This window comes from Carlito syrichta, unplaced genomic scaffold, assembly GCF_000164805.1.
Source record: "Carlito syrichta isolate Samal-C Ts95f unplaced genomic scaffold, Tarsius_syrichta-2.0.1 Scaffold301687, whole genome shotgun sequence".
Classification (NCBI taxonomy): Eukaryota; Metazoa; Chordata; class Mammalia; order Primates; family Tarsiidae; genus Carlito; species Carlito syrichta.
Window position 1 is genome coordinate 320,864 of NW_007245783.1, and position 14,879 is coordinate 335,742.

Below are 14,879 nucleotides of genomic sequence, written 5' to 3' on the forward strand. Positions count from 1 at the left end.
ATTTCTCAGTGAACTGAAATGCCTTCTTAAATCCTTATTAACTACATGCTTCACCAACTCTGTCCACTTTCTTGTCATGATGTTGCTGAGGATAATTTGGAACTTCAATGTTCTCTTTGGGAAACTGAACATTTCCCCAGATTGTGTTCTCTAAGTCTCTCTCTCCATTGCTTCTTGTCCTCCTTTCTCCTTCTACTACCTTCGATCTTCCCTTCAGCTCTCTCAGTTTATTTGATATGCACCCTTTTAAACCTGTCCTTCTTAAATCCGCCTGTCCTCTCAGACTTTTGTCCCCTCTCCAACTCCTAGGTCACCTGAACTATCATCTTCCTGTCCCATCAGGGCTTTCAAGGGACTCAGGGACCCCAAAAGGAGATGTCTAAAGTTGAAAAGAAAAAAAAGACTGATTGAAAAAATAGGTTAAATGTTTTATTCAGATGAGGCTTTGGAGACATCGAGACAAGTGTTTGAAGTCCTCTCTGTTTCTTACCTAAAATATGGTCATAGCCTCCATAAAATTGCATATCCAGGCAAAAGAAAATCTTAGAGGTCTCCTCCACAAATATTGGTAAAATCTTTAGCCCTTATATTGGAAGTAACTGGTATGCCACATCTTTATAATAAATAAATTGATTAATTAAAATAAAAAACAGCAAAAAAGTAACTATAATTTGGTACATCAGTCAGAACACAATATGAATAAACAATATAATATAGAGCAAACAGGAAAGTATATTACTGTATTGTTTGATTAATGCCTCAAGTTTTAGAATGAAAACCATAATATCTCAGTATCCACATATGAGATTTTTCCATCTCTGGGTTTCGTTACCATATTACTTTATAAAATTTTGAAAAGAGTTTTGTTCTAATTGTCTTAGAGAAAAATGCTTATACTATTTCTAAAATTCCCAGAAATATAGACACTAATCCAAATACTTTTTAAGTTCATATGACATGTGTATATCCTTGGCAATTAAGACTAGTTTAATATTGTTGGTTAAATGAAAACACTATGTCTTCTGAGTTATAAGCATTCAGTACTATGTGAACATATATTTTATTTCTATTTGAGTTTACTATTCAAAAAAGGTCATATATGTACCAGATGCTCAAGATGTTAAAATTATAAATCCAACCTTAGAATAAGCATACAAGCAAATATACAATAAAAAAGAATTGCTGATACTCATTACTTCATGTATCTCAAACACAGCACTAAAACAAATAACCAACGTGTTTAACGTTTTTAGGTTTTCACTTATGCGATATTTGCTAACATACATTTGCTGCAAAAGTACTTAACAGGGAAATAACTTGAGGTGATGACTAGCTTTGTTTGGTGACATAATATTCAATAGACAATTTTCAAAATCTTTGTTGTTAACTTGCAACTTTGAAGTTTTTTAATTTAAATTAAGTGATTGATATTCATCAACAGTCTAGGTGATTTCTAAGTAAGATGAAATACTGAAACACTCATTGCTAAGCATAAGTTTAATTTTATTTTTATTTTAGTCTTATTTTTACAGACAGACTAAAGATTTTTGGGTCTATCAATAAACATATTATTTTTGTTACATGAAAAATTGTACCATGAGGAAGCATGAACCTATAAGAAACTATGAAATGGTATGTTCATAAATTTTTGCTAGTCTACATAATGAGTATGTGACAGAGAATTCACAATCATCTTTTTTCTAGTTTTCTCTATCACTAAATATTACTAATAGACAAAAATTATCACTGTATGCAAGTAAAAATACTAGGAAAAAAAGGGGTGAAGAAAAACAACTTTGCAGAGTACACAAGGAAAGTAGGGTGTGTTTTAAGAAAAATATACAAAATATGAAGTATTTTTATTAAGGTCAAGAGAGAATAATTTTGTCCTAAAGTAAAATGATTAGCTGTTTCAGAATGAGAAATAGGAAAAGAATAGAAAAAAAAACTAAATGGATATAGAAAGTTGTCAAAGGTTTATGGAAAAAGAACTTTATATGTAGTTAAGCTGGTAAGATTGAATATATTTATTTATAAGGTTTATTTTAAAAAGGAGTTGAATATTGTATTCATGCAAAACTAATTTTTTTTTCCTGTTACACTTTATCAACAGAGTACCTGGTCTCAAATCAGGTGAAGTGGGGGCCAAATTGAGGCCCAAACTTTATCTTTACATGACCATTTGTATATTTAACCCTGAATTGTACCTCACATCTTTAAAATAAACATTTTAAAAAGGCAAAAACATTTTTGAATTTTAATAAAAGGTATTTTTTCTTAACCCTTTATTCAATCTTCCTAGGAAACCAAGTTTTTTTGTATTATCAGGATAGTTTTCTGTGCTTCATGCTAACCTTTATCATGTCCTTGATTATTAAGAGAACTGAGAATTCTCACTTCTAAAAGCAGTCAAGCGTTTTAGAATGTTGCCTTTTCAAAATCAAAACTTAAGTGAAATCTTCTTGTTCTCAAACTGACCTTGAGATTTCTCAAAGGCGCCCTGGAAAATCTCAAAGAATTCGTTCTTTCATCTTTTGAAGAGAAGCATTATAAATGATTTGGTTTATTTGATTGATATGTTTCATTGTATGAAAAGACACAGTCACATAAGAAGAGACACTTTAATTTTCCTTAGGTTATATTTTGTATGGGTGAACACTAGTAGATATTTCAGGAATTATATAAAATTTCTAGAAATTTGTCAATGTCTTTTCTCTTCATGATATATCCTGATATAATGTAATCAATAATAATTATAATCAGTATTTGACATGTTGTATGCCACAAAAATAACCAAATTCCCTTGTCAATTATGTCATTTTTATAATAAACTCTCATTTGATCATTATTGCTAATTTAAATTTTCTGCCATTCACATATAGTTATTGCTTTACTCTGATACTTCTTTGAAAATATTAGCAATCAGCTTTAGGACAGAATGCTGTATGATGACATTGATTAATTAACTTTGATACCATACCACTGAGCTGAGTAAGAATTTCTAGAACTATAGTGGACAAGTTTATGGGTTCATAAAATTGCTAACCCCAAATCAAGCACAACAAAAATCATTTACATGGGACTAAATGAACTGAAGAAGAATGATTATGTTTTTTTTGAAAGTTTGCTGGTTCTTTAATGTTTTATTTTCTAAATAAAAGAAACCTCTTTCCCTTTTCTGTTGTTATTTGTAAAACTGCAGAATTAGCCTGATACAGTTTCACTTTGTGTAATAAAATGGTGAGTTGTTTTTTAGTTGCTGGACCCTGGACTGCAAGTTATGTAGACTGAGCATGTCCAGATAAACCGGGCGTGCAACCACAGCAGAACCTGTTATTGGAGCAAGAAAGAGAGGCTGAATTAAAAAACTGGTATCTCTTGACATGATCCATGACCAAATAAGATCAAGCCCTAGCATCACCACCTGGCAAGATCCAGTCAGATCACACCTGCCACCATCACTTCACTGAAAGATCCAGTCAGATCTGCCTATAAAACCTGCCCCGGGTAACAGCTCAAGGAGACAGATTTGAGCATCTCTCTACTATTATCTGGACCACTGATTCACATAAAGCTTCTCTTTTTTCAAAAACAGGTACCATAGTATTTTCTTCTATGCACGTTGGGCAGCCAGCCCACTGCGTACTCAGTAACATTTATTATACTTGCAACAATCAGATTATAATTTTCTAAACATAGCAGGGCTCGGTGGCTCAGCCTGTAATCCTCCGTCTTTGGGAGGCTGAGGTGAGTGGATTGCCTGAGCCCGCAGGTTCGAGACCCGCCTGGGCAGCAAGACCTCATCTCTACAATAAATCAAAAAATCAGCCGGGCATGGTAGCGCATGCCTGTAATTCTGGCTACTCGGAAGGCTGAGGCGGAAGGATCGCCGGAGCCCAGCAGGTGAGGCTGCGGTAGCTGGGAGCAGCCACTGCACTCCAGTCTGGGCGACCAAGTGAGACTCCAACTAAAAATAATAATAATAATAATAATAATAATAATATTCTAAACATAAATGAAACTTTTATTTTTTCTCCCTGCCTGATTCTTCCCAAATTTGTAAACTATTTTCTATTCTTATTTTCATGGTAATATAGTTATTTACATAAGTTTAATAAAAAATATGTTCCCTTTGTTGCAACAGGACACAATAGAAAACATTGGTTATATTTCTAAGGCTTTGACTAAATGTTATATTTGAAATGAAGTGCATAGAATTTGATTTAAGGAACTGAGATTAACTCTATGAACCCAATGTTTACAAAACTGTCTTGGAAAAGCTGACCCAGTAATGATTGATGTACAGGGAACACAGATGTACAGAGGAAGATCACTTCCTGGAAGGCCCAGGGAAGTTGGGATATTTTTGTGAACTCAAGAAGAAAGGAATTCGCCCAAATCTTTAGGTACCCAAGCGAAGAATGATAGCAAGCATTTGGCTTGTCTCCCTAGTTTCAAGAGGCTTTTAAAATTCTAGTCTGTGATGTTCAGCAAAGAAAACTCAAAAAGACCTATGTGGTCAATTACCATTTCTACTTCTTTTATGGGAATAATCTAGTCAAATCTAGTGAGACCAGATTTTTTTCCCCCCAAAATAATATTACTTTGATTATCTTTGACCAAAATGGAAGTTACTATAGAGACAAATTTTATGTTTCAGGGAAAAAATAGAGTGCAATCTTGTGAATTCTCAATTATTATAGCTTTTTCCATATCTGCCTACAACTCTCCCGATTTTCTCTCACCCTCTTGACTTGGAATTGCTGAGACTAAAACTGCCCTTTTCCCCAAGTCCTGCAAGTTAAAGCTGAGCGATATGATATAAATTCAAGGAAATCACCCAAACAGGCTATGTGTGAGCAACATGTATGCCCATTGCTGTGTGGTAAACTCAGAGTGTTCACCAAAACACACCAATCTATTACCAAAGGCATTCTATCTGCCAACCAAAAAGTTTGTCAGATTTCTACTGCTATCCTCACTTCAGCCTCCAGTCTAGAATTCTTCTTGACTGGCTGCCCTGAGGAATAAGAAACTGGATTCTCCATGTAGCATTTTCCTTCCTGGTAAATTCTAACCACTGCATAATCCTGAATTGTTCAACTATGCCTCCTCAACTCAGAGAGAACTCCTGTTTCTTTGACTTCCCTTTCCTTGTGCTACTACCTAGAAACACCAAGCAGTAAGCTCAGGCAATATCTCATTTGTTGTCCTTCTATCAGAAATCATTGTTTTGTTCTGCCTATTTTTTCAATGCTCCCATTCATATATTTAGTCTAGTTTTTTACGTGTTTAAAGACAAAGGTAAATCTAATCTTTATCTCTCATGGTCAGAAGCATCTTTTTGGTTACAAGATTTGTTGGCCACACTTTCTTTATCTTCTGGGAAAAACAAAAACTAAACAAAACATTACTCTATTATTGTCTTGCTTATGTAACTGTTTTGAAATATCTAATTCTACCAGTTTTTCGTTTTATTATAAATTACTTGGAAAATGTAAATAAATTGGTTGTATAGCCTAAAGACTTGCTGAACATTTTCTTTATATTTAAAGTTGAATCAGATACATCTTGAAGTTACCCACTCTTGGTCAAGTACTCAGGAATTACTGGATAAACTAACAAAAGATCACTCTTGATCACTTAATATTGTTAACTGTAGATCTAATTTTAAACAGATATCGTGAATTTGGTATAAGTATAGTGTATAAATGTTATACATCCTGACAAGTCAAAAAATAACTAACTAAAATGGCAAGGAGATAGAAAGGGGGAAAAGGAATAAGTTCATCTACAGCTATACTATATAGCTACTCAGTGTAAATCAGAGACTATTATTTAAAGTAAACCAAACAGATATCAAAAGCAAAGTAAGGAAATTACACTTAAAGGGTATTAATAAAATGCCAAAGTTTCTAAACGCCAAAATGAGTAAATGAAAAATATCTGCACAACTATAACTTCTATGGTTTGCATGTTCCTTCCAAGACCCATAACAAAACTTAATCCAGAATGTAATCATATTAAGAGGGGTGGCCTTTAAGAGGTGGTTGCATCATGGGGCCACAACCCTTGTGAAGGGATTAATAGGTTAGTGGATTAATGGATTATCACAAGAGTTGGTTGATTATCATGATTATCATGAAAGTGAGTCTCTTATTAAAGCTAGTTGGGCTCTCCTTCCTGTGCTCCTCTACCCTTTGTGATGCCTTCTGCCATGTAATTATGCAAAATGAGGCTCTCCCCAGAAGCCAACCAGAAGCTGTTACCTAATCTTGAACTTTGGAGACTCCAGATCTGTCAGAAATACATTTCTGTCTTTATAAATAATTCAGTTTGAGATATTATCTTATAGCATGAAGACAACCACATTGGACATTATATTGAATATCCTGTAATATATAGAATATGTTTACCATAGATAACAGAGATGAGACCAAATACATCAGTAATATCATTAAATTCAAATAGCATAAACGCTTTTTAAAATAAAAAGATTTTGTGCAGAATTGTACACATGACCCCTAACTCTAAACTGTATATAATAATCATACCTGGAACAAAGTGATGCAGCAAGGCTAGTGATAGATGAAAAAATATATTAAGCAAGTGCCATGAGAAACCATGATTTTACAACCCTAATATGAAATGTAGGGGAATGCAGCTAAAAGTTAAAATGACATACTGAAGATCACATTTTAATATCAAATTCCACAATTCTCAAAAAATATGACCACATAACACAATGAGCAACTTTCTAAATCAGAGACAACAGAAGTTGGAAGAAGTCTAAATTCCTGATGATAGGAACCTTTAACACTCACTGCCCAAGACAGGTCAAGAGGTTCAAAATACCAAATATCACAGCAGAAAATGCAAACATTAAGAACTCTTAGAAATATAAGCACAAAGTTATGAATCTATGAACAATATGAAAGATACTAATATTCGTCTCTCAGAATTTTCCATTTTGAAGAGTTTAAAAAATAGAAAGTGTAGAGAATCTGAAAAATCCAAGGATACCTCTATGTATTTTATGTTTTGTGTTTTGGTCAACAAAATTCGAAGACATGTAGAGATTATGAAAAAATATTTTCTGTCCTACTATAAACCAGTATGATTCAAAATAGCCCAATAAAGGAGGAGAGATCCACACTATGAGAGAAATGCCGTTGGCTTGTAATAAAATAGAAATGAAATGGAGAGAAATGGAGGAAATTGAAAACAAGGTAAATCCTGGAGAGCAGGATAGAGCTACTGGGTAGCTAGTAACACCAATAAAATGTAGGTTTTAGATTCATCGACACTGTAAACACTTTAGTCACTTAGGGTCCCAGTGAGAAAAATGGATGTTGATATTGTTCACTAATAATACTAATTACCAGGAATAAACACTACGTTAAACATGGCAGACAAAAACCCACCACTCTTTACAAACTGTAAGTGTTCAATGAAAGTAAAATTCTGGACTCAAATTTGTAAATAGGTGAGCATGTCCTGATAATATAAACTTCCATGTAGCATGCTACTGTCTGAAAATACCAATCATGTAAATGAGGACAAGTTTCTTGAGAAGTTTTTTGGTTCCATGTTCAAATAATATCTGTTGTAATTTCTCTCTTTTGTTTTAGAATAATATTAGAAAGGACAAACATGTTTTTGTTTTAAGGTCAGGGACTGATTGTCAAGGATTAAGCTCATTTGAAAGGTGGTAACTTGTGTTATCCTGCTTTGAGTGCATTGTTTTCTCAGGAGGATACATCATCTTTATATACCCTAAATTTTTTGAAGATTCGCTTCCTGACAATACATGCTACACTACAGTTTACCTCTCCCACATCAAATGGGAAATACTGAACTTGTTTTGTTTAGTAATTTTATTACAAGTACTTTAAAAAAATCTGTGTCACAAGTTTGTGATACAATACTGTTGGTTGCAAAATACAGTTGTGAAAATAATGATATGCAATAACCCTACTTCCATGTCCCAAATATGTGCAAAATTGGCACTTTTTGTTCAATAAGATTTAATCTTTTTGGGGGGGGAGGAAGGGGGAACAGAAACACATTATGTTTTGAAAGATCCAGGTGATTAATGTTCATGTACATAAAAGTAATATAACCATACTTCAATGATATAAACATTAAAATTATTCTGAAGTGATACCATACCGAGTAATTATTATTATTTCTTTCTCTTTCTTTCTCTCTTTCTTTCTTTTTTGATACTAGGTTTCACTCTGTTACCCAGACTGGCATTCAGTGGTACAATTTTCCTTCACTGAAGACTCAACCTCCTGGACTCAAGTGATCCTCCATCCTCAGCCTTCCAAGTACCTGGCTAATTTTTTGACTTATTGTAGAAACAAGGTCTTGCAATATTGCTTGAACTCCTGGGCTTAAGTGATCCTCCTGCCTTGGTCTCCCAAAGTGCTGGGATTACAGACAGGAGCCACCAGGCCTGGCCAAGTAATTCATTTTTTAAATAAAAATAAATTACTTTACTCTATGCTTCTTTTCATAAACATTATTCCATATGACATATAAATAAATATACTTCTATATATAATGTATTCTGTATATCAATGTATTATCATACAGTTTTGAAATTATAAATAATCTGGCATATATTCCTGTACACATATATGCAAATTTATACATATATAAATAGAGCTGTATCCACTGGCAATGAAACAGGTAAATCTGTAAGACTGCACTATTCTTTCTCACTCAATTCTTGTCCTCCCTGCATTTTACCTACTATGTTTATAAACCATCACCAAGAAGAGTAAAATACTTTCTTAGTAAACTCTATTCTCTCTTACTCTTATAAATACAACTCTTTTCCACCATGCTATACATCCTTTTCTTCATCTTTTAAAAAAACTTTGTTGGTATTATATAATCTCTCCTACAACCACTTTTGAACAAAATTTCAAATTTAAATTTCCAGCTAGGAACCCTTTTTGAACACTAGTCCCAGTGTTTGAATAATGACTGCTGTCTCTACCTAGATTCCCTGCTAACTATTCAGATACAATGGATCCAAAACTACATAGTAATTTCCCTTCTAGTCTCCTTCTCCTTTCAGAGTCTCATTTTTGGTAGGCTCAGCTTTCTAACAGCCTAGCCTATACATTTACGTGTTCACACACACATGCACATATATAATATACATACCTACATATACACACAAGCTCATACATATTTAACAGCTTCCGGCTCGCTCATAGTCAGAAATATGCCAATTTCTCACCTGCTCGGCGTTTTCCATTGAGTTCTCACTACCATGACCAAAGTTCTGGTTAACACTGACAGCTTTCCCTACCTGTTCACTCTTTATGACTTTGTTTCTATAGTACAACTCCTAAACTGGAAGTGGGAAACTAATTTTGGAAATTCCATCCCTAAATCGGAAGTGAGATGATCCTCGGTTTAAGGGAGGTCAGGACGCATTTCCAGCCCAGACGTTTTTAGGCAGATGCCAACCTGGTGGTGTTTAGGGGGGAGACGTAACAATCCCGCTTTGTTGTGCTGCAGAGCTGAATCAAGAAGGCCGCCTGCAAATGATCTGTTATAATGATGAACCAAAACGGCAAGGTGGCATGTTAGCAGGATCCTAGGCCAGCCCTGCTTGGAGCTCAAGGGCGAAGCCCTTGCAGACTGGCTTTCCCCGCTACCGGAAGTCAAGATGTGTGCTGTGAAAACCGCATGGAACTCGGCCTGTTTTACCACTGCTGTTTGCAAGAACTGGGGAAAGAAACTGCATGTTTCTTTAAAAATCTGCATTTATTTTCCAATTCTGGAATTCGCCGCACTTTTATTTGTAGTATTTTATGAGTAATGACACCGAGGAGAGCCGAGGAGTGGTACTTGGGCAGGTTGGGGAATTGGAAAGTCTGAACACATTTTAAATTTTGAATGAACACTACAGTTTCTTCATCCTGTGTCCTACTTCAGTTAACCAAAGCCTGTTTTATTTTGTAATAGGGAGAGTAGTTTTGCATTATATCCTAATAGTAAGAAAATTTTTCATTCAGGAAATAAGAAAAAAGAACTAGGGTCCACTGTGCTGAAGACTGCAGTGCTTCTCATTGTCTCCCTCTGCGGCCTCCCTTCCAGCTGTGTGTGTCGAGGTCTAGCTGGGAATGCTTGGTGAGCCAGTATCTCCCTTCTTGACTCTATGGAAGGCAGAGACCTGGCAGTATCTGTCTGAGAATACTGACACTTATAAGCCTTTGCCTGAAATCAGCGAACTGGAAGAAATACATTACAAAGTTGCCACCACAGTTAAGACTTTAACTTTGGCAACAGTATCAGATTACTGATGGGTTTCCCTCCTCTTCTCTCTTTACGACTTTGTTTCTAAAGTATCATCCCCTAAACCGGAAGTAGGAAACTGATTTTGGAAATTTCATCCCTAAACCAGAAGTGAGATGATCCACAGTTTAGGGGATGTCAGGATGCAGTTACAGTTCAGACGTTTTAGGCAGATGCCATCTTTGAAAGGCTTGATTCAAAAACCTTAGCAATTGCTGTAATAGCTGAAGGAAGAAATAGAGTGCCTCAGCAGCTTCATGCAGAAAGTTACAAGATGACAACTCGGGATCTGAACTGCCAGCTCCAATGTTACAATCCCATGTCTTTTGCAAATGCAAAGCAAGTCATCACAATCATGAATTCCTGACCCTCTGACTTTATTCCCTTAAAGTCCTTTGATTGATCATATGATTGATCATATCTGTGTTTTCGACACAGCAGACTGTGAGGGATAGAAGGCATACAATTCCACAGAAGTGGACTACATTTCTTCCTCATACATGCAGCCCTTAAACTACTGTAACATCACATTGAACACCAGTGGAATGATTGACAACCTTGTAGACAGTCCAGATAAAATTATCAAGGTATTAGATTTGTTTTTAGGATGATCAGTTTAAAAAAAGAAAGAAAGAAAGAAAGAAAGATCAAGCACAACTTAAAAGTAATTACCTTTCTGGAATGGAGTCTAAAGTATTTGATGAATTGCCATCTATAAGTCAACTAAGTATACTCAAGAAGGACAATCCTTTTCTTAGAAGCAAACTATAGTGTATCGGAACTTTCTGCGTCATCAAGTTTTGTCAGCACACCCAACACAAATTCTGAGCCAGAAGATTTTCAGCTATCAAGGGTGAACCACAAGAAGATGTAATGACCTCGCCAGGACTTGGACTTGTTTGACAAAAGCCCTGGTAGAGGTCAGACTATAAGCTGTGGAAACTGACATTGTGTGCAGACTGAATAGTTCCAAGGGAGCTATAACATTTCTTGACACCAAACTGCTTGAAGAGGATCTCCCGGGGAAATGTAGCAGATCTCTATGAAAGCCCAGTTAGACTCAGAATTTGAAATTCTGAAACTCAGAATTGCGTGGCTTCCATCCTGTATTAAAGGTAAAGCTGAATAACACAAAAGTGAAACCAATCTACACGTTAGTTCTAGAATCACCTTTACTGGTTACAGAAATTTAGGGATTGAACTATTTAGGAATACAAAAAGTCAAGAAGGATGCTGTTGGTACAACACAGTTTATTTTATTTCTTAAAGGCAATTTTTTTTGGTAGCAGACATATTTTCTGACACCTTTTTTTTTAAACCTTTGCATTCTGTGCATTTGCTTGAGACAGTAATGATCTTCACATTTGCATCATATTCTAATATTTATGAATCTACTCTCCTTTATTATAAATTCCCTTATTTAAAAAATATTTTTAAGTTATCAAAATGTTACCTTCTCACTGAAGATGCATCTGAAGCCCATTTTCAGACAAAAATTGGTTTTCTCTTTTTTGAACTGTTACCATTGTATCAATACTTCTCTTGATTTTCTTAATACTTTCTATTTCTTGTTATTGTTCTCTATATGCTGTATTTCCCTTTGAATTCTGAGTTTCTTAAATGTAAAATGCTTAAAAAAACAACTTTAAAAATCACACCACTTGAGTACTTGGTGTAGTATTTTTAAAAAGAAAATGACTTTCTTGGTTTCAGAGAGAGAGAGAGAGAGAGAGAGAGAGAGAGTGTGTGTGTGTGTGTGTGTGTGTGTGTGTGTATGAGTGTGTGGATTTTTTTTTACATTGCAGAAATCTTGGACATGAAACTACAAGAAAAACTACCAGGCCATGGTGATTTGTATTTCTTTTTTGCAGCACAGCATTCTTACAACTTACTTAAGCACTTCCCTATCATTACTCAGACCTACACTGTAATTTTGAGGCTCCTTCACTGCAGAAACGCAAATGAAAACAACTTGATCCACTAAAAAAGTACTATAAATTCTTCCTTGTTTGTTTATTATTTACTTGAGAAATGAAGATAATGCCACTTGCGAGTCTTATCACATAATAAATTGAAATAATTTATAACTGTCATAAGTCAACAGTTGTTTAAGAAATGCAGCAGAAAAAATTAATATGGACATTATGGATATTTATAAGACCAGTAGCAAAACTGAGTAATTAGTTTGTGCCAAAAGAACCTCTAATATATAATCAGATTTGTCTAATACAGAATTTAAATATGGTGCAAGTTTCAGATGTCACACAATTTGGGACAGACATTTTTTGAATTTCCTAGACCATCTACTTATCTTCACTACCTCATACATATGCATATATGTATAGAAATAAAGACTCTTTCTGTCATTGGAACACAATGAATGTCTGTTATTTACCTCTAATCATTGCTCATAGAGGCAGATAAAGTATTCATTATATAATGTTATTACATTTCTTCTTGGGAATACATTGTGGAAATGTGTTTGTTAGTTTTCATCAATTCAAGAAAAATGTTCATTTATTAAAGAATTGATGCTGATATGAAATGACAAGTGAATTATTACACTGAGAGTTGTTTGCTTAGAATACATATGCTTGTGCATGATATCATAAATTCTTCATGTTTCTGAAATGTTTCTTGAACTGTATGCAAAAAACTCCCAAGTATTAGTAAACTGAGCTGTCTTCCTCCAGCTCAGGGTAAAAACACACTGCCTCATTGCAAACTACCTTGTGGCTCTTTAAGAAGGTGAAAAAAGGAAAAGCCAAATTCTATCATCTAAATGAATATGACTACATTAATCTGCCCCAAGGCACTAAACTGTAGCATAATTTATTGAATAGTCTATATTAGCATCAACAGTTAGAATGCAAAAGTAAATTACATTCCCCAACTCACATAGGGTTGTATCTAACACTTAACCTCGCATCTGGAAAAACACGAAAAGAGTGTTGCAGTCAACTGTTCCTCTCTCTGACTTGTGCCACTGTATGTATCTGGCTTGCGTGGCTTGCTTTTTTAATGCTTGCCAAATTTGTTTTTCTACTTTGTTTTGTGGAAGTCTGCATAAACCCTCAGGGCAGTACCCAGTACTTTCTGATAAACAGAAAAAATGTTGCTGACATAGCAAAAGCTTCAGGAAGCCTCAAAAATTAAAAAGCTTTCCAAAATATAATTATCATTTCATTTTGTATAAAAATCTCAGATATAGATAGGAACAAATGTAATCATTTTTCTATTTCTTATGTTTTTCCAGTTCCAAGTTGTGTGTCCTTTTGTAGTATAGATAGTAATGAAGTGGAATATCATGGGGCCAGGCTATCCCATAAGGTTCACAACAATGCTCAGTAAGATTTATTTCCTGGTTTGCTTTAAGCTTCAACATAAATTAAAAATGTGTGACATTGACAGGATGAAGGTTTCCTGCCACTGGCTATAGAAATAGTGAAACTTGAGATGAGGATTAAGAAGAAACAGTAAGTATTTTCAATACTGAAGCTAACTTAGACAATAAATATTGTACTTTATTTACAAATTTCCATTTTATAATATAAATCTCTTTCTAGTTTTTTTTCAGTGAGCTGAAAAAGAGGTTGACTAGAGTGGAACTAATAGTAACAGACATTGAAATAACTATATGACCAAGAGTACAGGAGTTAACACATTCTAGAAAAGTTATAGCTGCGAACATGTTTTTGTTTTTAGTTGGAAAAGAAGAACGATGATGGTGATGATGATGGTGATTAACTCTTTCAAAGGTCTCTAAAAATGTACTTGTTAAACCCTCCACAAAACTTATGAAGTAGATCAGAACACGTTTATGACTATACTTACATTGCAAATACGAAAACTGAATCTCAGTTTCAGTGGTGTGCCCTTGTATCATAAATAGCAGTTAGACTGTGTTGGTATGAGAAATGGCAGTGAAGTTTAAACACAGGTGATTCTAAATCTCTGACATTTTATGCAGTGTAGCCTACACAAAGAGTTTATCAGAGAGAGAGAAATTTAAGTGCTTCCAAGTTAAGTTAAACTTTGGTTAAAGCAATAATATTGAAGGACATTAACAATCATGTTTCTACCATTAATATGAAGAAATAATACATAAAATGATTCTTTTTTCCTTAAAGGACTGGTACAAACATTTATACTCAACTACTGGTATAGTATAAAAGACAACAATATATCTATCAATAATATTGTCACATATTTTTGTATAGTAATAGATTAGGCAAACTAACTTGAATTCGGTAGTCCAAATAACACATTAGAGCAGATATATTGCATACATAAATACATTTTTAAATTTAAACAATATACTCAGAATACCGACTGTCTTACTTTTTCAGTAAGCATTGTTTTTCTTTTCGTTTTCTTTCTTTCTTTGTTTTTGAGTTGGAGTCTCACTCTGTCACCTAGAGTGGAGTGCAGTGGCCATTCCTGGTCACTGCAGCCTCGACCTGCTGGGCTCCGGCGATCCTTCCGCCTCAGTCTTCCAAGCATCCGGAACTACAGGCGCGCGCTAACACGCCCGGCTAATTTTTGATTTATTGTAGAGA